Raw genomic sequence first — 23,768 nt, forward strand, 5'->3', positions numbered from 1 at the left:
AGTGGACTGGTAGCGATATTAACACATTTTTTTAATTGTTTATTCTTGATAAATAGCAACCAAATAAATATCAGTTACTTCAGCAACTCAAACCATCGACAATGCAAGTATGCATCAATCATAAAGTCTACTCACAATTGATACAAAAAAATGAAAACAGTTTTTTGCACTTCTAAAAGTAATCAGTATGCATATGGTTATTGTCAACAAAAAATAAAAAACAATAAATATTCAAATAAAATGAATCAGCTGATATTGACACAGTAACCAAGATGACATTGAAAACTAGGTTCTTCATCTGAGCCGTACATTTCCGTTTGCAGCTGTAGTACCTTGCCATCTTTTACATGTTGTTTCCTTTTATGTGTGTCGCACTACAAAAGCTTAATGGCCTTTGAGTGCCGAAACACAGCAGTTGCATTGTTTTGATCTTCTCCGATCCCTCTCCCACTTTTAACATGGTCGAACATAACAGACCAATAATGGTGCTGTTGTCGCGGTCATTGACGGCATAGCAACGGAGTGCGGTGCTTAGTTTGTAAAAAAAAAAAATTGCCAGGTCTCCGGTCAGGAGGCCACTGCACCTTGCATCACACATTGTCCCTGACAGTGCTGCGCATGACAGTACAAACACAACTATTAACCATCAAGTGACACTTCAGATTATTTCATGCCCCCATGGCTTTAAGATTGGCCTGGGCGGCAGATAATAGTCATTTTTTAGGTCTCGCCTGAGACAGCGCTTTAGCGCTGCCCTCGCGAGAGCTTTTATTAAAGGGGGATCTGGAAGTGTAAACGAGTGCTTTTCAGGCCTCCAAATACAGTGCATGTGCGCCGGGCGCGCGCACCATTTGGCAGCCTGAAAAGCACTGCCTGATCACTATCACCGCCGCTTTGATGTCCTCAGTGAGCCGCGCGGCCACTGAGGACATCAAAGCGGCCGCGGCCTTATTTCAATATAGCCTTTCCCCTGCGCCTGCTATGGCACTCTTCTGAAGGGCACAGTACTACCCCAGCAGTCCATAGGGAATACATTCGACACTTGTATGCACCTGGAATCGCTTTTAGGCGCTTCTCCTCAGGACAAGCTCTTTTTTTCTTCTTTTTACGTACATTGCATACTTACAAGGTGTATAATTGGGGCAGAGGGAGTCAAAAACACACGCTTCTCGGCGCTATTCGGGGGTATGTAGCGCTATATCATTTAAATCTTGCAGCGCTTCGAACAAGCATTTGCAATGCAATAGGTCTCGCAGTTATACGAGTTTGAGCTATTGGCATTATAAATGACAGTGCCTTTTATTTATGTTTTAAGAAAAACAAACTTAAATAAAAAGCATTGTCATTTACAATGCCAATAGCTCAAACTCCTATAAATGCGAGACCTATTGCATTGCAAATGCTTTTTATATATTTTGAATGTATTTATTTAAAGAGTTTTATATAGTGCTGGCAAGACCCTGGGGTATCAGAGTGCTTTACAGACAGAGATAAAGACCATATAACAACTGACTGTTGTTGTGGTCATCTCAGACAGCGGCACCTTGTGGCAGACTGTGTTGACAATAAAGAGTCAGTGCCGAGCACTGGAAACCACCGGCTCATATCAACCACAACCTGACACTTTGCTCCTCAAATAACTTGATCAACACCTTGGTCCGTGAGCAAGCTCCACTATTGCAACAGTATCATAGCCAGCCTTCCAAGCTGCTGCTTTCTCACCCTGGAGAAAGTGCTTATCGTTGACATCCAGAGAGTGGCAAATCATCGCATTCAGCTCCCAGCTCAGCCGCTCACTATTCACAGCACCATCCGACACAAGTTCTTCAGCTTGTTCTACAACTGGGTCAATTAAATAGCTACCAACAAGGGAGTAGCTAGAAAATTACCCCCCCCCCACTTTACCTATAACTTTAATCAAACTGGGTTTCTAAAGCATGCAAACCAATCCTCCTTAGGAGAATTAACTTCCCCCTTTGATCATCCACCCATCCATCTATACATCTGCTGGAGCAGAGTTTTCTGTTTGAAAATTCGTTGGTTTTTGAAGCTCTGGCATGTCTATTTGTCATACTAATTTATTAATAACTAATTATTAATTATTTGTCTTGTGCAAGTGTGTTTATACTAATCAATCCGTTTGTTTTAATAAGAGAGAGTTACACGTGGGTACGCATAAATGTGCTGTTTAATAATAACGTGCGTGTTTTCATGTTTAAACGTTGCTATGTGCTGTTTATTTTTGAGCACAAAATGCTTTTCGAATTAATGCTTTTCTATGTTGCAAGAGCTAGATAAATACATACACATAAGGGTATTAGTGGGGTTAACACTGTTTAATCACTATGCTGTGGTAATGTTGTTTTTGTTTCTTTTAATTAAGATGGTCTATTGTGGCCTATGGTGGCCTAAACAAAGATGGCCGATTTGTAAGCCTGGCCTCGATTAGAAAATAGAAAACCGTGATGGGAGAGAGCCCTGCTGAAATATGGTCCTGAAGTCAGCTGACCACAGTCCTTGCTTGCCTTGTTGAAAATTTCCGTGAGGACAGCAGCAGTTTGGGCGATCTCCAAGTGAAATGAAACGTCCTTGGCAGCCTTGGGAAACAAAGGAGCTTTAGAGAAAGACTCTGAACTATGGTCTCATTACCGAGGAAGCGTGGAATCTACATTACAACTTTTCTATGTATCTTTCCTTTGTTTAATTTACTATAAGAATTGTTAGCCTAGAGAGGGTTTTTGCCACTTGCCATTTGCCTTTGCCGCGTACCGAATCTGCGTTGGTGAGGATCGATGCTGAAATGACTTCGTCTTGAGAGACTTTACCGAGAGACTTGTCCTGACCCGTTCTGACATTTAGCTAGAATAGGTAACTATGAGGAAAATGATTTACTCTGATTGATTTCCTTTTGACTAATTTAGATAAAGCAATATAATTTTGAACATGGTGTTGGATATTATTTTTGTCAATTATTGAGTTCTATATTTTGTTTATTGCCAATATAGTTTGTATAGATTATGTTTATGGACAATCACAATAACCAGGTCTTATCGACCTCGATATAGATGCAGGGTGTTTAGGAGTTTTCTTTCCACAGGTTTAGTGCTGGTAGAGTATTTGAGCGTATGTTAGTGAAATGGGCCCTAGCGTATGATGAATGTATGTGCGTGTAACTGTGAGATTACTCTATCTGTGGTAGTGGGAATATTATACACACCCTGATCTCTATCACATCCAAGTTTTCATGAACGCATCTATCTGTTGAAAGACTTGTATTCATGTACCCACATATCCATTTTTCACCCATCCACCCTATCACTCTTCCCAATCTTTCCATTCTTCGTCCTTCCATTAATTCACCTTTTAAACTATCAATAATTTAATTCATCCATCCATCTTTTCACACTTCCTGCCATTCACTCTTTCACCCTCCCATCCTACCTTTCACCTTTTCTTCTTTGTTCCTTCCTTTCACCCTTCCTTACTCCTCCCGTTCTTTCCTCTATCTAATCATCTTTCATCTCATTCTTACTTTCTTACAGTTCTCTCCAGTACAACCTTTCTATCCGCATCAGCCACCATACCACACCCTCTGCTGTGTCTTGCCTAACAGTATTATTCTTAAGAACGTTATCTGCAGACCTGCAGGAAGAAGAGAGGCATTAATAATTATTTAGTGTTTAGTGGGACACTAGTCATCAGAGATGCCGGCTTCTGCTTTTTTAAAATTATTGTTAGAAGGGAGGCTGTGAGGCCCCCCTTCTCTTAACATTTTGTGGGCCCTGGGGACCCCATCCCCCTGGGCCTGACCCATTTAAAAAAAAAAAAAAAGACAAAACTGGGCTGGGGGGCCGCAAGGCCCTCCGCCCATTAATAACAAAGCCCCAGGGAGGTGGTGGTCCCCCGGGCTTGGGGAGGCCAGCGAGGCCCCTCATCCATAATAAGGAAATCCCTGGGGGGTGACGGTTCCCAGGGCTGCGGGGGCCCCCGTGGACCCTTGCATAACAATGGCACATTGCCCCTGGGACATGGCCCACCCAGGGGGTTAAAAGCAACGAAGCGCGGGAGACCGCACTTAGTTGTTTTTTTTCCGCGCACCGTACGTGAATTATTTTCAAGAAATGCTTTTTATGGCCCTGACCAGGACTAGGGGGTCAGGGTGTTTCTACCCAGCCCCCTTTTCTTTTTTAATATCATTTTCTTACCATATTTTCTTGTGACTCGGTTCAACCGAGTCACAAAATGGCTGCCAACACATCTTGGTTTGGAGTGTTGGCAGCCAATCAGAATGAAGCTCGTGGTCGGGAGGGTTCGCTGCGGTCAAGAGATATCAATATTTTTTTATTTTTGAATTTCTCAGGAACTACTAAAAGGATTTACACAATTTAAAGCAAAGAGTGCACTCTGGACAAAGAGCTACCTCTCTGCCAAATTTGGTGTAATTCCGTTGAGCACTTCGGACTGTAGCTGCAATAAAATTCTCCTATGGAAATTAACATGGAGAAAACGCGTTATGGGACCCCCCTTTTTCTCGGCCCCTGCTTGACGAATCACCCCGAAACTTTAAAGACAGGAGCCGACCGGAGCGCCCCATCAGGTTTGAAAAATTTGCGAACATTCATCAACCGGTGCCAAAGATATTGGCAAAAGAAAAATCGCTTTTCCTATGGAAACTAGGTCATACAAAAAAAAATATATATATATATATATTCACTGAAAAAACCATAGGTTTCACACACGTTATAGATAGGAATTATCATTTACAAAACCTTGCAAATTCACTTAAAAAACCATAGGTTTCACACATGTTATAGTTAGCTGTACATTTCACTCGTAAAAAACCAATGAAATTCCACGTTATAGTTAGATCAGGTAACTATAACTTGCGCGCCCACAATAAACTGCTGATGACGTCACATAGTACATCACTCATGACATGGTCAGTGACATCACTCATGACATCAATGATGACATCTGAAATTACACATTGTGGATTGCGGTCGCGCAAGTTATAGTTACCTGATCTAAATATAACGTGGAATTTCATTGGTTTTTTACGAGTGAAATGTACAGCTAACTATAACATGTGTGAAACCTATGGTTTTTTAAGTGAATTTGCAAGGTTTTGTAAATGATAATTCCTAACTATAACGTGTGTGAAACCTATGGTTTTTTCAGTGAATTTGTACGGTTTTTTAAATGCTAAGTTATGTATTATTTATTTTTTTTTTTTTCTGGTTTTTCACTATGCGCACACCCTGCGCGCACGGTGCGCTTTGCGCACGGTGCGCTTCGCGCACTGTGCGCGCGCTGTGGGCGCTCTGTGCGCTTCGCGCACCGAGCGCCCACGTTGCACGGTCCATGCCGTACGCGCCTTGCCTTTTTTTACGCAGTAACATTTGTTTTTTTCTCCCTTGTGGGTCCTTTACTTTATTTAATAAATGTGATTGTAACTTCTTTTTTTTTTTTTCTTCTTTTTTTGCCGTGCGCGTACGGTAAGCTTACCGTACGCGTACCCCGCGTTTTTTTTTTTTTTTTTAAATGTATTTTTCGTACTTTTGGGTCCTTCTTGGACCCCCTGACAAACACTAGGGGGTCTGCAACTCTCTTCGTTGCCCCCGTTTCACGTTCCCCACCTTTGCAGTGCGAGAGACAGAAAATGGCGGCCGATACTTCCTGATTTCGACCGATTTGAATGTTTACAGTCATGTAACCACCAATCAGAATTGAGCTCACGCACGGCACCGTACGCGTACGGTAAGCTTACGGTAAGCGCACGGAGCGCGCTTACAGATATATATATTGATTTAAATGCTATTTTCTCAGGACCTACTGAACAGATTTACACCAGACCTACAAAAGGCACATCCTTGACCTGAGGACTACCTCTCTGCCACATTTCAAGTAATTCTGTTCAGCCGTTCGGACTGTAGCTGTGTCTAAAGGTCCGATGGAAAAATGCATGGGGAAAACGCGTTTTGGGACCCCCCTTTTTTCTCAGCCCCTGCTTGACGAATCCCCCCGAGACTTTCAGGGTAGGAGCGGAGCATAGCGCCCCATTAGTTTTGAAAATTTCGCTAGGATTCGTCGATCGGCGCCAAAGTTATTCCAAATAGAATGTTGCGGATTTCCTATGGAATCACGGTCCTAACTATAACTATCTACTGGCGACCGCCAGTAGAATATATATATATATATATATATATATATATATATATATATATATATATATATATATATATATATATATATTCACTGAAAAAACCATAGGTTTCAGACATGTTATAGTTAGCGGAAATTTTACTGATAAAAAACCAATGAAATTCCCCCGTTATAGTTAGTGCAGGCAACTATAACTCACGCGACCGCAATCCTCTGCTGATGCTAATACTGTATTTAGACACTTATTTGCCCATGTCTTCTTCCATAAATTTTTAGCTATACATATATTACAAATTTTTTTTTTTCATAAAGACACATATGTCATCAGCAGAAGATTGCGGTCGCGTGAGTTATAGTTGCCTGCACTAACTATAACGGGGGAATTTCATTGGTTTTTTATCAGTAAAATTTCCGCTAACTATAACATGTCTGAAACCTATGGTTTTTTCAGTGAATTTGCAAGGTTTTTTAAATGCTAATTCCTAACTATAACGTGTGTGAAACCTATGGTTTTTTCAGTGAATTTGTACGGTTTTTTAAATGCTAAGTTACTTTACGCCATTCGTGGCGTGCACGCCCACTTAACGCAGTTCGTTCCGTGCACGGTTTTTATCAACTATAATAAGCCCTGTACATTTGGTGGCCTTCGGCCACCAAAAGCACAGGGGGTGGGGTCAATGTGGATAGTGTTTTTTTTATTTCGATTTTATAATTTAATTATAATTTAATGCAAATTTTTTTTGTCATTTTTTGTAAGCCTTTTTTAAATAATTTATGTACTATATCCTGCATTATGGAAAGGTTTTTTTTTATGCATTTTTTTCCGTGCGCGTACGGTAAGCTGACGCTACGCGCTTGTAGAATACGCGTACGGTAAGCTGACGCTACGCGCTCTGGACGTAATTAGTGCAGCGCGCCTACGTGATACGTGCGTGCCGTACGCGTATACCCGGAAGCAACGTCGCGGTTACGCAGGGGCGTGTAATGCGCATGCGCGATACGTGATACGTGCGCGCCGTACGCGTACACCCGGAAGCAACGTCGCGGTTACGCAGGGGCGTGTAATGCGCATGCGCGAAAGTGACGTAAGCGCTGCGTAAGCGCACCGTAAGCGTCACGTGCGTGCACGGTAGGTCATGTGACTTACAAAGAACACTTTTTATTGGTTGAAATTACTTTCACTTCCAGAAACTTCCCACACCACACCCATTCCCCTCATTACTGCTTGAAAGAACACTTTTCATTGGTTGAAACTACTTTCAGTTCCAGATTCTTCCCACACCACACCCATTCCCCTCATTTCTGCTTGTGATTCTCTAGGAGCAGGAGCTGGATTGACATTGGGATACAATGGCAGAACAGCAGGGCTCTTCTGAGAGTGAGGCCAGCAGCACCACCATGATCCAGAGAAGGAGGAAACAAAAGACTTCTTTTGTATGGGAGTATTTCACTTTTCCAGAGGGGGAGAAAAAGGTGAATGCTCAATTGGTCACTTGCACACTTTGTGGTCGTGTTTTATCAAGAGGAAGTCCAAGGAAGAAATATTCCTTTGGAAATCACTCTATGACGAGACACCTTCAGGACAAACACCCAAGGACCTTTGCTCGACATACTGGAGAAAACTCTTCAGTAAGTCACCAGAGCCCAGCCTCAGATGCTCAGCCGAGTACATCATCGGCAGCTCAGCTGAGCCCTTCCTCTGTTGTTGGAGCATCAGCTTCTTCTTTTCCTTTGGACATCAACCCTCGATTTGCGAGTGTTGAAATGAGGTGTACAAAATGTGGTGGTCTTATTGTTTTTGGGGAGGTCAGTGTTCCCCTTATTAACAATAAGATAGACCAGCATGTTTGTAGACGCTTATAATACTCCCATTCTTTCTTTCCTCCATCCCTGTATGAACCCAACGGCTCTTATAAGAGCCAACCTTACCTCACAATTTTTTTTATTTTTTTTTTAAGCTTTCCTTTTTGCAATTTTTTTTTTGCCGTGCGCGCACGGTACGCGTAATTCCGCGAATTTCGCGGAATTCCGCAGGTCACCGTGCGCGTACGCTACGCGCATACGGTGTTTTTTCGATAAAATTTCTTTTTTTATTTTTGCCCTTGAGGGTCCTTCTGGGACCCCCTGACCAAGGCTAGGGGGTCAGGAACTGTCGAGCCTGCCCCCTTTTCACATTATCCACCTTTTTTATTCACCCCCCTGACAGTTCGAGAGAGAAAATGGCGGCCGCCGCTTCCTGGTTTCGACCGATTCGAATGTTTACTATGATCTAACAGCCAATCAGAATCGCGCTCGCGCACGGCACCGTACGCGTACCGTAAGCTTACCGTAAGCTTACCGTAAGCGCACGGTAAGCGCACCGTAAGCTGCCACAGATATATATATTGATTTAAAGGCTATTTTCTCAGGATCTACTGAACAGATTTACACCAAACCTACAAAAGGCACTTCCTTGACCTGAGGACTACCTCTCTGCCAAATTTCTAGTAATTCTGTTCAGCCGTTCGGGCTGTAGCCCTGTCTAAAGGTCCTATGGAAAAATGCATGGGAAAAACGCGTTTTGGTACCCCCCTTTTATCTCAGCCCCCGCTTGACGAATCCCCCCGAGACTTTCAGGGTAGGAGCGGAGCGTAGCGCCCCACCTATTTTGAGAAATTCGCGAGGATTCGTCGACCGGCGCCAAAGTTATTCAAAATAGAATGTTGAGGTTTTCCTATGGAAAAGGGGTCCTAACTATAACTACCTACTGGCGACCGCCAGTAGGTAATATATATATATATATACCAGATCTATACTTTTCAGTGTAAATGCCTGTAAAGGCATATGCGTGGTAAAGATCTGAATGGTAAAGCCAATGCGTGGTAAATGGGCTGCGTGGTAAAGGATGCGTGGTAAACGCATGCGTAGTAAAGGCATTTGTTGTAATTTCATAGAACCCCCCAACTGATGTTTGCCATTTCAAACACCTACATTGCAGAGACCAAAGGCTTGAAGAGGTTTAAACATGTAAGCAATATGAGTGCTTTAAGTTCAGATGTGGAATTCATGAGGATTTGACCATTGAGCCATAACTCTCCACTTTATATTGTACCCAGTGAAATTGGTTCCTGCATGTCAGTACAGATCCAAACTAACACACGCCCAATAAATCAAGAGTGATAGGGGGCTAATGACAACAAATGTAGGTGGCAAAATGCAAGTCATCTGAGTAAATCCAGATAAAATGTGGGTATAATGCACATCAAAAAAAGATAAGATCCATGCAGTGGAACCCATTAGGTGGTGAAAAGACAACTTCGACAAAAAAGTCTAGGTGACTACAAAACAATTTCCCACCAACAAGAACATGCTGTGAAAGCCATTAACTCAAGGATGGCCTTCATAACAAGCAGAAAAAGCACTTGCGGCCACCACAAATAAAGGGTGGTGGGGTGGGAGCGCAGGGAGACTGGGTCGCGGGAAGGGGGGTAGAAATATTAGTTTAAAAATAAAATTTTACCTGAAGCCGCCCCACGTCACGTTCGCCCCCTCTCCACTTCCAGGGTACCAGCAAACCCTGGGACAGACTGCCATCCAATCCCCATGCTGCAGAGCAGTTCTGGGATTGGCTGAGCAGGCTGAAAAGAGCCCTGCACAGACCAGAGAGTCTGTGGGGTTTCTCCAGCCCGGCTGCTCAATGCAGCTGGGCTGGAGAAAACCCAAGTGAACCTGTGTGTTTTGGTCGGCCTGAGAAAGCTGGCCAAACACACATGAGCACTTAGGGAGTGAAGTGCACATAGCACTCCTCCTCCCCCCTCCCATGCCTAGACTCCGCCCCTTCCTACAGCGCTAGCTTAGAGTCGGCAAATGAAAAATAACACTATGCAAGAACATTGTTTTGTTTTACATTTGCTGGCTCTGAGCCAGGCAGTGGGGCAATACTCCTCCGCCGTTGCGGAGGAGCTGCAGCTGAGAAAAAGTAATTCGGTCTCTGAAACAAATCCACCCTACAACAAACTCAAAACTGCCTGCATAAAGTTGGGGAACAATGGCATGTATTTATTTATTAGCAATATTTCTATAGTGTGGTCCTAGCTATGTGGGCAGCAGAGCGCCTTACATATAACTAAAAGAGGATACATTCAACTTGAAATTAATTGAAAATTATTTTTTATATAGTGCACTACTGCCCGTAGGTGTCTAGGTGCTTCCAGCTGCAAAAGAAAGGAAAGAAAAAGAGTATAAGGATCAGAAGGGAACTCCTCAGAAACGAAGAAAGAAGAAAACACTATTGATTAAAAAGCCAGATCTGTACATTTCTTCAAAGAAAGTGGAAGAGAATTCCATCTTTTAGCTATACAGTAAATAAAGCTCCTGCCTCCCCAGTGAACTCACTTCACTTTGAGAGCCATCACATTGAGGGCTGAAGAAGACTGGAATGTTTATGAGTAATAACCAAAATAAACAAAATTTACTGACTGAATGAGATTTCAATTGCATCATGGGGTTTACCATTAGGCCCTCTGACTAAAGTGTATTTAGCTAATCCTGCTTCACTCTTAATTTATGGTTGCCCATTTGGTTTCCTGCACTAACTTTCTGATTGATTTTTTTTAGAGTCAGATCTGGAGCAGATTCCTAGATCTTGATTTCAGGAAGTCAACAGTCCTGCAAGTAATCGGCTTGGAAGTCTGCCTGACATCTTCAGGGGCTATTGCTATAAAGTCTACCTTACATTGGCAACAGTCAATCGTTCATACAGCATGTGGCACTTATTTACCATGGATGTATTGCAAATTGACAAAGTCTAGTACCAATGGATGAACAAGTTACTTACTTTTGGTTACGTTTTTTCTTGTGGATACTCTGTATAACCGCCGATTCCTCATCTTTAAAATATCTCGAGGCACCAGACTGGATCGGTAAGATTTCAAAAGCATTACTCCCACATGCCGGTAGGGGGCATAAGGTGGCTTTGCATTGACAACGTTCTGCCCTGGAAGTAGGGATGGAGCTGCACATAAGCGGCACCCTCGCAAGTCAGCTTCAGTTTCTTTGTTGACTCTATCCATGTCCTCGGGCTCAAAGCCCAACAAGAATCAAAGGTACAAGTTTGCTGATTTATAGCTTGGGACCTTTTTGGATAAAAAATAGACCATTCCACAGAACAGAGAGGAGGGAGTGTAGTAAGGAATCTGTGGTTAGATAAAATATCGACAAGCAAGAGCATTGTCATAGGTAGGTAATTCGTTCTTCTAATGGATATTTCTAGCTGCAGATTCCTCATCTTTATAAAAGATACCAACGCAGTACCTCCGGAGGTGGTGGGTCTGTGAAATATCTCATACCAAAAGTCCTGCAGGACCAAACGAGCAAAGAGCTCTTCACGTCAGACCCAGTTGTCAAGGCAATAGTGCTTTGTGGGTGTAAAGAATGACACACATACTGCAGTCGTCAGATGTGAAAAACTGGCACTCCACATTTCAGTGCAATGGTAGCAGCCTTTGCCCTAGTTGAACGGGGCCTCTACCTCTCTGAAGGCTGCCTAGGGGCCAGTACATAGTAGATTCTAATGCAGAGGAATATCTACCTTGACATCATCCTTTTCGGCACTGCTTTGCTTTTCATTGCCCCAGAGAACCTTATCAAGAGCTGATTGCCCATCCGATGGTTTTGGTGCAATTGATGTAAAAGCTTAAAGCTCATTTGGGGTCCACTCTTCTGAGGAGGTGAGACAGAGCAAGAATGTTGGGAGAGTGAGGGACTGCCCAACTTGAAAAGCAGTCTTGACTTTTGGCAAAAAGGCCACAGTGGTCTTCAGGACACTGCAAACAACTGGAACAGAAATGGAGAACAAGTCACAAGGAGCTGGTAAAAGATACTTTCAGTGCCACCCAGAGAAGGTACCACCAGCTCATTCAAGAAACTAAGAGGAAGACCCTATCAAACGAATGAACACCAGCTCCAACAGCAGCAGAGAAATCTTTACAGTCATCAATATTTTCACCACACCCACAGCTGCCACTGGTAACGTCATCCCAACCCAAGATTTGAGGACGGGCGTTTCAAACTTCTTTTGCAGCAAGATCACAGCCATATACAGCAACTTTGCCATGCAGGCAGACCCTCTGACTCTCACCAGAAGATTCCCTGTGATGAAGAACGACAACACAATCTCCACATAGGGCACTGTCAGCACAGAGAAAACCACAGCAATCATGAAGACCATACACTCTGGAGCCGCGGCAAATCCCTCCCCCATCACACCTTCAACAAAAGAGCGGCCCCTATCAGTGAGGCCCTTATCCCCATCCTCAACATCCCCATCAAAACAGCTACCTTTCCGGAACCATGTCAATGATGGACAACATCAGGAAAATGATCACCCAAGCCCTCATCACCAACAGACTAGACTATGGGAACAGCCTGTACGCAGGGATAATTAAACAGCTCACAAAAAGACTGCAGCCCGTTCAAATTTCAGCAACCAGACCAGTCCCCAACCTCCCAAGCTGAGCCCAAATCCCACCACGCCTTAGGCTCCCGATACTCAAGCACACACACTTCGAACTCACTCACACCTATAAAGCACTCCACAGCACAGGCCCTGCCTACCTGAATAGCTGCATTCAATTCCACCAGCCTTCCACACACCTCCGCTCGGCCGTACTCTCACAAGCTCACAGCCAACACATACACAAAAGCAGAGCAGTGGGCCGTGCACTCTCATACGTGGCTCCTAAAGCCTGGAACAATCTCCCACAATACATTAGAGCTTCCTTCTTTATTCTTGAATTCCGCAAGAAGCTGAAGAGGTGGATCTTCGAGTAATCCTTCTAGGGCTGGATTCACACATGGCAACAAAGTGCCTGGATACCCTCACAGGTGAGAAGCACATTATAAAAACACTGATAACATAACATAGAAGTAGTAGTAGTAGTAGTAGTAAAATATACGTTTATTAAGAACATAGTTCATTAAACTACTCCATACATAGATATAAACAAAGGCCTGTGTCATAACATTACAAAACACGAGTTAAAAACAACATAACAAAAAAACAACATATACTAAAATATAGGTTATTAAAATGATCAAGTGTGTTAATTCCCCCTAGTTTCCTTTCCAATTGCTTTGCAAGAATTTCCCAACTGCAATTATTACATCCAATGTAGCAATAGCACATAAAAACCTTAGGCTACATAATGTGTGTCAATATCATATGCCATTAAATTAGGCTTTAAGAATATACGCATTTCTCCTACATAAAACCAACAATCCAATGAAATAGGCACACTGGTACATTTCATATTTAAACCACAGTTGCAAAATTCACCAACTCTGAGAGTCACATTGGGTACATTATAATATCATGTCATATAATAAAAGGTTGATACCCAATCTGCATTTCAAGATAGTATTTTGCAAGCCAGGATTTGCTAAGCCTATAGTGTATGGATGCATTTTCTCACTACAACATGATTCCCATAAGTGGGTAAATGACATTTTTGTAACTAAATACCTATAGTCATCTTCTCTAGATAAATCTCAATGTTCATATTTACATCCAGATCACTATGTAAAAGCTCATTTTTACAAGTGAGAAATGTTGTCCTCTTCGTCCATTAAGAGCCTGTTCCAAAATCTTAAACAAAGTTTCATGGAGATATAGTACTGGGAAATAAGTTTAAGTCCTATCCTAATTGCTTGATCCATGGAAGATTGAGGGAGACGTAACAATCTTTTAAGACATTTGCTTTCAGCTCATTCCAGTCATAAAACCCACTCATACAAAAATGTCTGTACCACAAAGAAAGTTTGTTTGCACCATCGCCTTAAAGTCCTTTAAAACTGGAGTCATGTCATAACCACAATAAATCCTGTTGAACTTATGTAACCATAGAACACAGGGAAGTGCTCTTGTTTTAAGCATATCCATCCGTGAAGTCTGCAGTTCATCAAAGAAGCTTGTGGATCTCATCTAAGAGTACAGCTGAAGCACCAGGCTAGTGCCAACTGATCTGCCCAATGCGTGCATAGTGTCCATCCCAGAATGTATTATATATTTTGTGGCATTGAGGCCACCCTGTATGGTTTGAGCCAAATTGGTCCAAAATTATTTGCGTACTTCCGGCAAGCTCTCACCAAACATGTCCTATATGGAATGAGAATATCTCGCCAACTGTCATTAACTGACCTGATGGCAAGAATGGTTGAGGAAAACATCTGTTTCAAAATGCATTGATTTATTTCGACTCTGTCGGGCGGATTTATAGGGAATTAATTGGAGTCCATTCTACTGCTGGAAGTCTGAACCACCAAACTTAGTGGTATAGGGTGCTGTGTCAAGAAGTCAGGGACATCTGACACTGACCTGTAGCACCTAGCAACCTGTTTTACTGCTGGAAAGGAACAAGCCTTAGACCAGGGGCCCATTAAGAGGACAGTCAGGAAGTAATGGCTCAGCTGACGTTTGTCCAGGTTGTGGAACTACTGTTAACATTCGTTTTGACTTCCATAGTTGACAGCTGTAGATTTAAGATCTCCATAGCCAGTCTTATAACCACAGCAAAGGAGGCACTCTCTTCCTCTGAAGATCCAGGGGGGGAACACAATCAAATGTCCGTAGAAGTGTTCAACTCACTGGCCTCTTGCAAGTCCATAAATAAATTGTCATCATCATAGTGTTGTGAAAAATATTCTCCCTCAAATTCATTAGTATCTCCAAAGACTTGGTGGCACTCATTAGTGTCCAAAGCAAAAAAATGGTGGAGCACTTGTTTGTGGTTCTAAGACAAAGGCATGGTTCTGTCTGAGTTGGACTGAAATGGGCCTGGGTGCATTGGAACAATGTCAAGACTTGACCTTGGCTTGGCCAAGATAATTTCAGCACAGATTTGGATAGGGCTATAGGAACGGGGTCTTTTTCCAGCCTTGGCAGTGTCGGGGACAACATCATTGCCGCTGGGACTAGTGTGGATTTTGGTGTGGATTGGAAGTCAGCTCCGACATCATAATGGAACCCGAGATGGGTTCAGAAGGCGCAAATTATGCTATGATGGTCCAAGCAGCGGTAGCCTGAATTGAGGCCGACACAGATCTTTGGAGGTCGAAGGCTGCCAGAGGGAGCCGCAAGGTTGCCAAAAATTTGTAACATTATCGTCTTGATTGGCTAACCCGATATACCCTTGTGGGTTTGGGTAACAAAGTCTATTATCTGGTACAGGTACCTACAAGAGAATGTTCTTTACTATGTAGAGACAGTTTATAATATCACTTTATGAATCCCCCAAATAGTGGATTCCAACATACAAATGTAAATAACTTTGCGTAATCAGACATGAGTAAGTCATATACAGATGGGTGTATTCTTTTTAAGTAGAAAATGTATAATCATATAGAATCAAGTTCAAGGGTACAGTACAGTTGTTACATAAACAAAAGTGACAGAGATTGACAATCTTCCAAATGAAAAACATCCACAAGTCACTTAAGTACAATACACATTTTTTATGCCTATTTCAAACAAGGAATTCTTCCTGCATATTAGGCTAAGAATTACATGCAATGTTATAAAAGTAAATGGGTATGTTGGTTGATGTTTCGGTCTGCTTAGGTTATGCATATGTAGAACAAGGGCCTTCGATAAACCTCAGCGTCCTAACTGATGTTCAATGGGAGAACAACAGCAGCGGGCTAAAGTGCAGTGGTGCATGTGTGAAGGCTGAGTTAGCTGCAATCGTTATCAGTACTTTAGTTGTTTGAAATGAGAGCACAACGGGTGTACTCATGGAGGTCTAGAATCGTCATTAGCCCTTTGAGTGGTAAGGATGAGACGGTGTCGTTCTTAGCAACATCACACAACATCGCTCAAGAATTTGTTGCAATATTATAAGTGCACTGATAGTTACCCACTGCATGGAATACCAACATGGCCCCAATGATATAAAATGGACAATACTAAAACATGTGTCCGGTAACAACATCGACAATCTATAAACCAGATTTGAAGCCAAAACTATTATGTACTTAAATACCATTGACAACGGCCTGAACGAAATGAGTGAGATAAATCACTGGGTATGACCAAATTATCAAAATGGTTCTTCTTTCCTCTCCCCTCCTTAGGTCTTAGAGACAGATTTCCACTACTATGGAATTAAAGAACTTTATGACATTCACGGTGAGGGTACGTAGGTTGGCTTTCCTTAACCCTTACGAGCCAGACTATGACTGCCCTTGTGTGATTAAAACGGGCTATAAAGCATCTGAAAATCTGACTGTCAATGTAAGTCCGAGCCCAAGGCACATCCCAAAATTAGCAAGCTTCTACTTTAAGAGAATCCAGCTCCATATGTAGAAAACCGGAACTAGGACATAGTCAGGTACAACCAGTTCCATATTAGTGGACGGAAGCACCTCTACGAACGCCGAAGGATGCGAAATCGAGAGAAGTGATGTTCCCCTTCACCTTCAGAAACGTCGGAATTTACTTCGCACGTGCGGATTGACCTGCCGTGTGACTGCACTAAGGAGCTTGTGGAGTTGGTAGTTTTGTTGGGTATCGAGAAAAGTAATCTCACACCCCACGGCCAAGACACCCGGAGAAGACGAACCCTCCATGGCGTCTCGCATTAGACGCGAAGCCAGTGTACAGGTATTTCCCTGGCTTTCACTTTACTTGTGCTTCACTGAGGTGGCATGAGATGAATCACCGCGTGCACACCGCTTGTTACAGACCCTACCACGACTATATGCTGGCTCACCTCGTACATACACAATGGGATACCCTCACGGCATGGAAGTCACAATTTGATTTAAGACACCCTATATAGTTTACCCCTCACGCTCGGGCATTCATAATTAACATCAGTCACTACTGATATCTGCAGTATAAACTAAAAGCAGAAGTAGACTCGTATGGCACTACATACACCAGTGACATGCCAATGCATTATTCTTTCCAGCTTTTGCATCTCCCTGAATGTGCCCTAAAGAAGTTCCACGCCCCCGCAAAGACAAAAAGGAAAAAAACTAAAACTGGTATGTAATGCTCCCGTTCACAAATTTCACCTATTTGTAAATATCACACATAAATATAGCGTCTTACTAGTTCCTGATTTTTAACCACACAGGTATCACAAGTCCTCCTGACAAAGATTTACCCTGATGAAGACCTTTGCCATAAGAAGCGCTATCTAGAAGGTCAAAACGAGTTGGTTACATATTTCTGAGAAGCTCGCTCAAAGAACCTAGCAATAACTTTGGTCCCGGATTTGGACATAATAGAGCCCACGGCGTACGGCCCTACACTAGGTTCAAGTTAGTGGTGCGACCTCTCTTTGGCGCAAGAAACTAGTGTACTCAGAGGACAGAAAAGATAGGAGTCCCTGTACCGTTCATTAAGAAAGGAGTAGTACTATTATTTGTCTGGTGAAATATACAGTCTTTGGTGCCTGTTAGCATCAACATGTTTTATGTTTGTAAATTGTATAGATGTCTGTCTATTGTAAATAGGGTCTAGATGTACAAAGTATGTTTTTCTGTTCATATTTTACCTACAAAACACGGCAAGAAGGTTATTGTCTAGTTAGTCCTGCATAGGGTGAATGTGTTTTGGGAGAAGTAAACAAAAAACGTTTCATATATCAAGTATAATCCAGGGATAAATAAAAAATCCAACTGGAGAAAAAGAGAATTTGGATCTATGGTGTCAGAGGTAATTTGTTTTTGCATATAGTTCTTAGCAACATTGGCACTGGCTGCGCTGAGGATGAGGCCATCTTGTCCTTAGCTCTTAAGTGGCTACGACTTTCTTTAAAGGGAGACAGCAGATCATCCCATAAACTGGCAATAGAGTATTTATGCAAGCCTCCATCTTCTTCTAGCCTCAGAGAAGTAGATTCTACTTCAGCCTAGCGTAGTACAGTAGCAAGCCATCAGGACACCACTGGTAGCATTCATGGTAATGGAGCGCCTAGCTACAGGAAGGCCAGGTCAACTAATTTGTTTGCAACTTTAGTAGACTTGGGGCACTTATAAAGTGGCGGTATACAGCTGTCTAGGTTATAAAGGCCTTGGTGGCCAGTAATGGTTGATAACATAGTACAAACCTCTTTCCAGTAGGTGGCAACCTGTGAGCAACCCCAGAACATATGCTTTAGATACGCTCCAGGAGAAAAACAGTGGGGACAGTTAGAACTAGCATTTGTATATATTTGTGTTGTATGTATTGAAAATGTTCATTTCTTGAAATTTTGTGTGGGTCAGCAAGCAGTTTCTCCCATTCCTTCTGCGTTTATGAGTGGTATCAAATATGACCTATATGTACTACTCTGTTAGATGACTTAGGTACGATGGAGTGCAGAGTGAATAGGATTTTTTTCTTTAACATTAAGTCTGTATGCACTAGTCACCTTAGATAAATGAAGGCCAGCCAGCGAGTGGGCTGACAATTGGAGCTGTGCCGCCAAATAATACTGTTCGAAATTTGGGGCTCCCAGGTCTCCGTAATCCATAGAGAGCTCCAATTTCGACAAGAAAACCTTGCGTCTGCTATTGTTCCATATCAAATCACAAATCATACTGCCTAGAGTAGGGAAGAGGCTCAGTGGGTGACAGACAGGCAAATAAGAGAAATAATAAAGCCTTCTAGGTAGCATTATCATTTTTGAAAGGGCTACTCTGCCCGGTACTGACAGGGAACATGTTCTCAAGAACAAAATCTGGGACCTGAATGGTGACACTGCTCTCATCACATTGCCGTCAATCAAGTTTTGGTAGAGTGGTATATATTAACACCTTAATATTGGTAAATGGTAGTTTCCCATTTGATATGGTGACCGTCTATGATAGCCATCGAAAATGGAGCGAAATTTCATTCCAAACCGGACGCACTGCACAACTCATATTTTTTTATGAAAATGCCATAAATTTATCCACGTTTTATACATTTTATTCAACATATTTTAAAAGTTTTTTAATGCTTGTTTCCTTTTGTCATGTTACATGTGAGGCGCTTATGTATAACAAGCTTCAAATGCGGCAGATATGCCCATCCAGGCCTTTTTCCACAGCATGGCACATACATAATACATCCTTAGTGATTGATCTTGTTTACCCAATGCATTTCGGCTTTTCCATAAGCCTTCTTCAGGGGTTCACTACAAGTTTGAAAAAACCAACGTTAGATTGTGAATTCAGACTTCTACACATACACAATGTAAAACAGGTCGTCAAAAATAATCGTCAAAAACAGGAAATATGCTGTGTTTTTACAGTACATTCCATACCCAACGTTTTCCCTCTAAAATTAACCATTGTGCTCAACTGTAAACACTATTGGGTCAATTAGGCCCGTTAGAGGAAAACAGCAATGGGGTATATAGGCTATGTATAAAGACCTTGTGTACCACGCGTATACCGAGTGGCATGAACTGTTAAGGGCGACGTTAATTAATACAGTGTACATTCCAGAGGAAGTCAAGTCTCATCCATTTATCAGCAGGGTCTCAAGAACTATACTTCATGAGCCGCGCCTACAAGTATCATCAGAAAGAGCATCTAATAGCATAAGAACTTGCAGAAAATTTTGCAACCTAAATGAACATTGTAGAGGACTTCAATAACAGTAGTCTCTGGAACAGCCTATAACATAATTAATCATTGATATGAGTGTTGCATATGAAGGCCACTAGCATCTAATTACGAGACCTCAAAGATGCATATTGGAGCTGTAATGGCAAAATGTGTATGCATAATTGTACAATCTCATCTGATGTTTGTGGCATGACAACTTCTAAGGTCACTTCTAAGGTCACAGCTGTTGAACTCAATAAGGAGTTATGTTCAACATTGAGTCTTTGCCGGATGAAGCTGAGTCAGAGTCCCCAGAGTAGATCATATTGGCTGAAATGTGCTGTTAGGAAGACATAGACAAGGCCCAAATTCTCTGAAATTGAGCTTGGATCGGCATAAGCACATTGGAAGTACCTCGTCGTGAGAGATGGGGCTGGTGTCTGCACCTGCCAGGGTGCAGCATTCTTCACGGTTGTGGTGGAGGGTCACTTTAGGGCTGTGGCACCAAGCCCTGCTGTTTGGCCCAGTCCCAGGCCTCCTCCAGTGTTTTGTGGTTTGTAGTGATTTTTAACGTGGCTGGAAACAACAAGGTGTATTTAATGCCCATGCAACAAAGTTTTTATTTAATCTCCAAGAATAAAGCGTCCATGAATGAAGCGAGGCGGCACTGCCTTGCAAGCATGTAGTATAGGAAGTTGAGGATCTAGGCCCCATCAACTTTGTCATGGAAATTGAGGATTCTGGTGACAATCAGCCTAAGGGGATCTCCCAGGAAGGCCTGCGAGGAAAGACTCTGTGGGCAAGTTCCTCTAACAAAGGGTGGAAAGACCCTCAGGTACCACACAGCTCGATAGCCAGTCCTGGCTAAAGAAAGTAAGCCATGGCGGAGCAATCCTCTGTGTCCTCTGTGCTTCCTTCCAGAAACCAGATTCTATCCAAAAGGCCTGTCATTTGCTATTGGGTGTCTACTGTTTGGGGTCACAGCTTTTGTGAGAAGGTTTCAGTTTTCTTGACCCGTTCTGCTAATTTGCATTGGTTGTCCTGTAGGAGGCCAAGTTCTGCTCCCACTGAATCAACTTTATTGTCTATCACAGTTCAGGTTTCCATGATGGTCTGTAGAATTAAGTCCAATTTTTCAACTGAAGGAGTGGTATTGCTTGTTTCCTCCACGGTCAGATCCCACGGTGGTGCACCACACATTTTTCCACTCTCGCGTGTCAAGGTAGAAGTTGTTGGAAAGGTGAAAGGCTTACCCATCTGAAGTTTCCCCATCTGATGGGTAAAGGTAGAAATGGTAGTATCGAATCACTATTCCTAGTCGCACCAGGAGCAACTCGATGCAGCTGACAGACATATGTTACATGAGCACAGGTGACAGAAGCACTGAAATCTAGTTAGATCCAGGGATGTGCCAACCCTCGTTCAGCAGGTATCTTGAACAGTTTTGAGAAAGGATGAGTTAGATCAGATCCAAGCCTGGCAACCTAGGGAAAAGGGGCAAAATCTGCTATTCCAAGGTGTTGGCGACAAAGGGTGTTAATGGATCCCTCTAAAGGCACGTGTGACATAGATAGACGAGTACAGCTGTCGTTACTACAGTAGAGTAAATGCAATGCCACACTGAAGATCACCAAGCTCATGAGGTAGTGTAGTCCCAGAGCTCTGATAAAATGCAGCAGCGTGAAGAGGGACCCGCATCACTCCCCAGTATCAGAAACAAGGATATGTGGTCAGTGAGGTCACAAGTAGTCCACAGAATCAGCGTGTGTCTTATCACAGAGATTTCCTAAGAAGAAGCAGAGTTTACCATAGATCAGATCTCAATTCACTAGGCGGGCGGAGTGTCGAAGATCAGGAGCATGCCCCACAAACACTGTGCAGCCCCCAAGGGCAGTGTCAGAAAGTCCTGGATGTCTCTCAGGAGCGGGGGGGGGGGGGGAGTAATCCAAATAGGAAGCTTGCAAGGACATGAGGCGTGTTAGCAGCTTGATGTGTAAAAACACTGTCTTCTTTCCACACAGAAAGTGGCAAGCTGCTATTTAGTTAGTCCTAGTTGGCAGAATATGTGCCACATATCGTTGTGAAACAATGTTCAATCACTGCCCTCTCCCATGCTGAACCCCAGTAAGCCACCGCAGACAACACTGGATGGCACACACCAGGATGGCAGGTTCATGATTCCATCCCAGTGGCCAAGAAACGAGTGGGATGCAGGGCAGGTCGGTCAGCAAGCAGTAGCAGTGTGAGGGAACAGCAAACAAGCAGGGCCACTCTCTCTGCCATGGGATCAACGGGTGTAGACTCCAGCGGCAAGAATAATGCTGGATAGTTTTCGTATCCTAAACTGAATGTTCAGGCTCAGAAACCTAGCCACAGACAGCTCATGGGCAGGCAGGTCAGAGAGCACCCCGGAGACGGAGAAACAGCAGGCAAACGGGATTGCCCTGTGTAAGAAGGGCTCAAGGGTACATCCATAGGGACAAGGCACTCAATAGAGTGTCCCAGTTACAGGATTGACAAAGATGATACAGACTTAGTTGAGAGTTCTTCTATAAAGCAGACGCCATCTTGCAGGGCCAAGCCTTGCCCCAATGGTATTATTAGTTTATTGCTCACTTGTACAACAATTTTACTAATTTTGTACATGTAAACTGCCAATGCTAGTTTGATGCTTTCATATTTTATGGGGTTTTTTAAACCCAAAAAAATATATTGAAATCAATGCAACCATCTTAAAATGCATTACTGCAATGTATGATCAATGTTGATGGTGAACGAGGAGAGAAACAGGACTACTATTTGCCAGATAGATGGATTTGCAGCCAACCAGTGCCTAAACCATGATTCCTAGATGGCATGATTATCCTGAAATTGCCCACTGAGATGGAAAACACAACCGAGCTCATGGAAAGCAACCTGGAGGGGAAGTCAACAAAAGCCAGAACAGTGACTCCACAGTTTTTGTTGCAATGAAATTCCGTTTTCTACTTGCTTTCACTAAAGAAGGGCCTCACTGTTCCTACTGTGCTATTGTTGCTAGATTTGGTACCTATTTGTTCAGTTGAAGAGGACAGATTGTAAGTCAACTTCACTAGGATTAGAGCCAGTGATTCTGAACCTACAAAGATTATCCAGCCAGTGTGTGAATTAGATGAGCCATCCAAGGCCTGAAAGTCTATGCTGCATTGAATAGGAGCCATATTAGGTCAAGTGCCTCCAGGCCCACAGAATGGCTGGCTGCTGCATGATTTCCAGTGTGCCTGCTTCAGTCATGTACTGGGTAAACTATTGCCTAGCATGCTCCTCCTTTCTCAACACTGGCACAGACTTTCAGTGTGATGCTTGAAAGTGAAGGAGTAGCAGGGATAAGGCCATGTGTTGGATAATCATGGGACAGTAACTGTTTGTGGGTCTTCAAATCCAGTGCAGGAGCATTCCAAAGCAACTGTGCAAGGAGAACAAAACACCTGTATGTGAAAGCTGTGTTAGGAGTTTGTGTCTGGCAGAGTGGTAGAGAGATTCAAGAGCAGAAGCCACATTTGGGCTGAACACAGGGATGCACTGATTAAGACAGAGGGTGCTCAACTGCTGAAATGCTCCAGTTCACTTTGGACTAAGGAGGTGGTCTTTGTGAGCCAAGTACTCAAGAGCTTGTTGAGTTCAGGGACAACTGGGCAATATTCCCTGTGACAAGTAATGCTTAAAAATTACAACATAAATAAATAAATAAACAATATACCCCACCATCTTTCCTAGGATTCTACCAGTGCTGCGTTTGGACCCACTGGCCACCCGCGCATCAGCGGCTAGGAAGAAGCAGTCTTATAGGCTTGGGATTATACTGTTATCTTGTGGCTTCTTCACAACATATAAACTCTTACTGTGTGTCAATGTGTCCTCTATATTGGCTTGAGGTTCACTCATAAAAACTAAGAAATCTACTCCCATAAGCTTACGTCCGAGTATAAACTACATTTTGAACAACTCCAGGAGGTCTCATGTGAAGCTGTAACTGTTGCAGCTTCCTAGCGTATACACATGCTGATTAT

General features: G+C 42.9%; 1 protein-coding gene across 1 annotated transcript in view; it reads right to left on the minus strand.

Moving 5' to 3' along the window:
* Positions 1–23,768, minus strand: part of SYTL3 (synaptotagmin like 3) — a 523,043-nt gene that overhangs the window by 305,485 nt on the left and 193,790 nt on the right. The window lies entirely within an intron of this gene.

This window comes from Triturus cristatus, chromosome 6 (genome assembly GCF_964204655.1).
Source record: "Triturus cristatus chromosome 6, aTriCri1.1, whole genome shotgun sequence".
In the NCBI taxonomy this organism is placed as follows: Eukaryota; Metazoa; Chordata; class Amphibia; order Caudata; family Salamandridae; genus Triturus; species Triturus cristatus.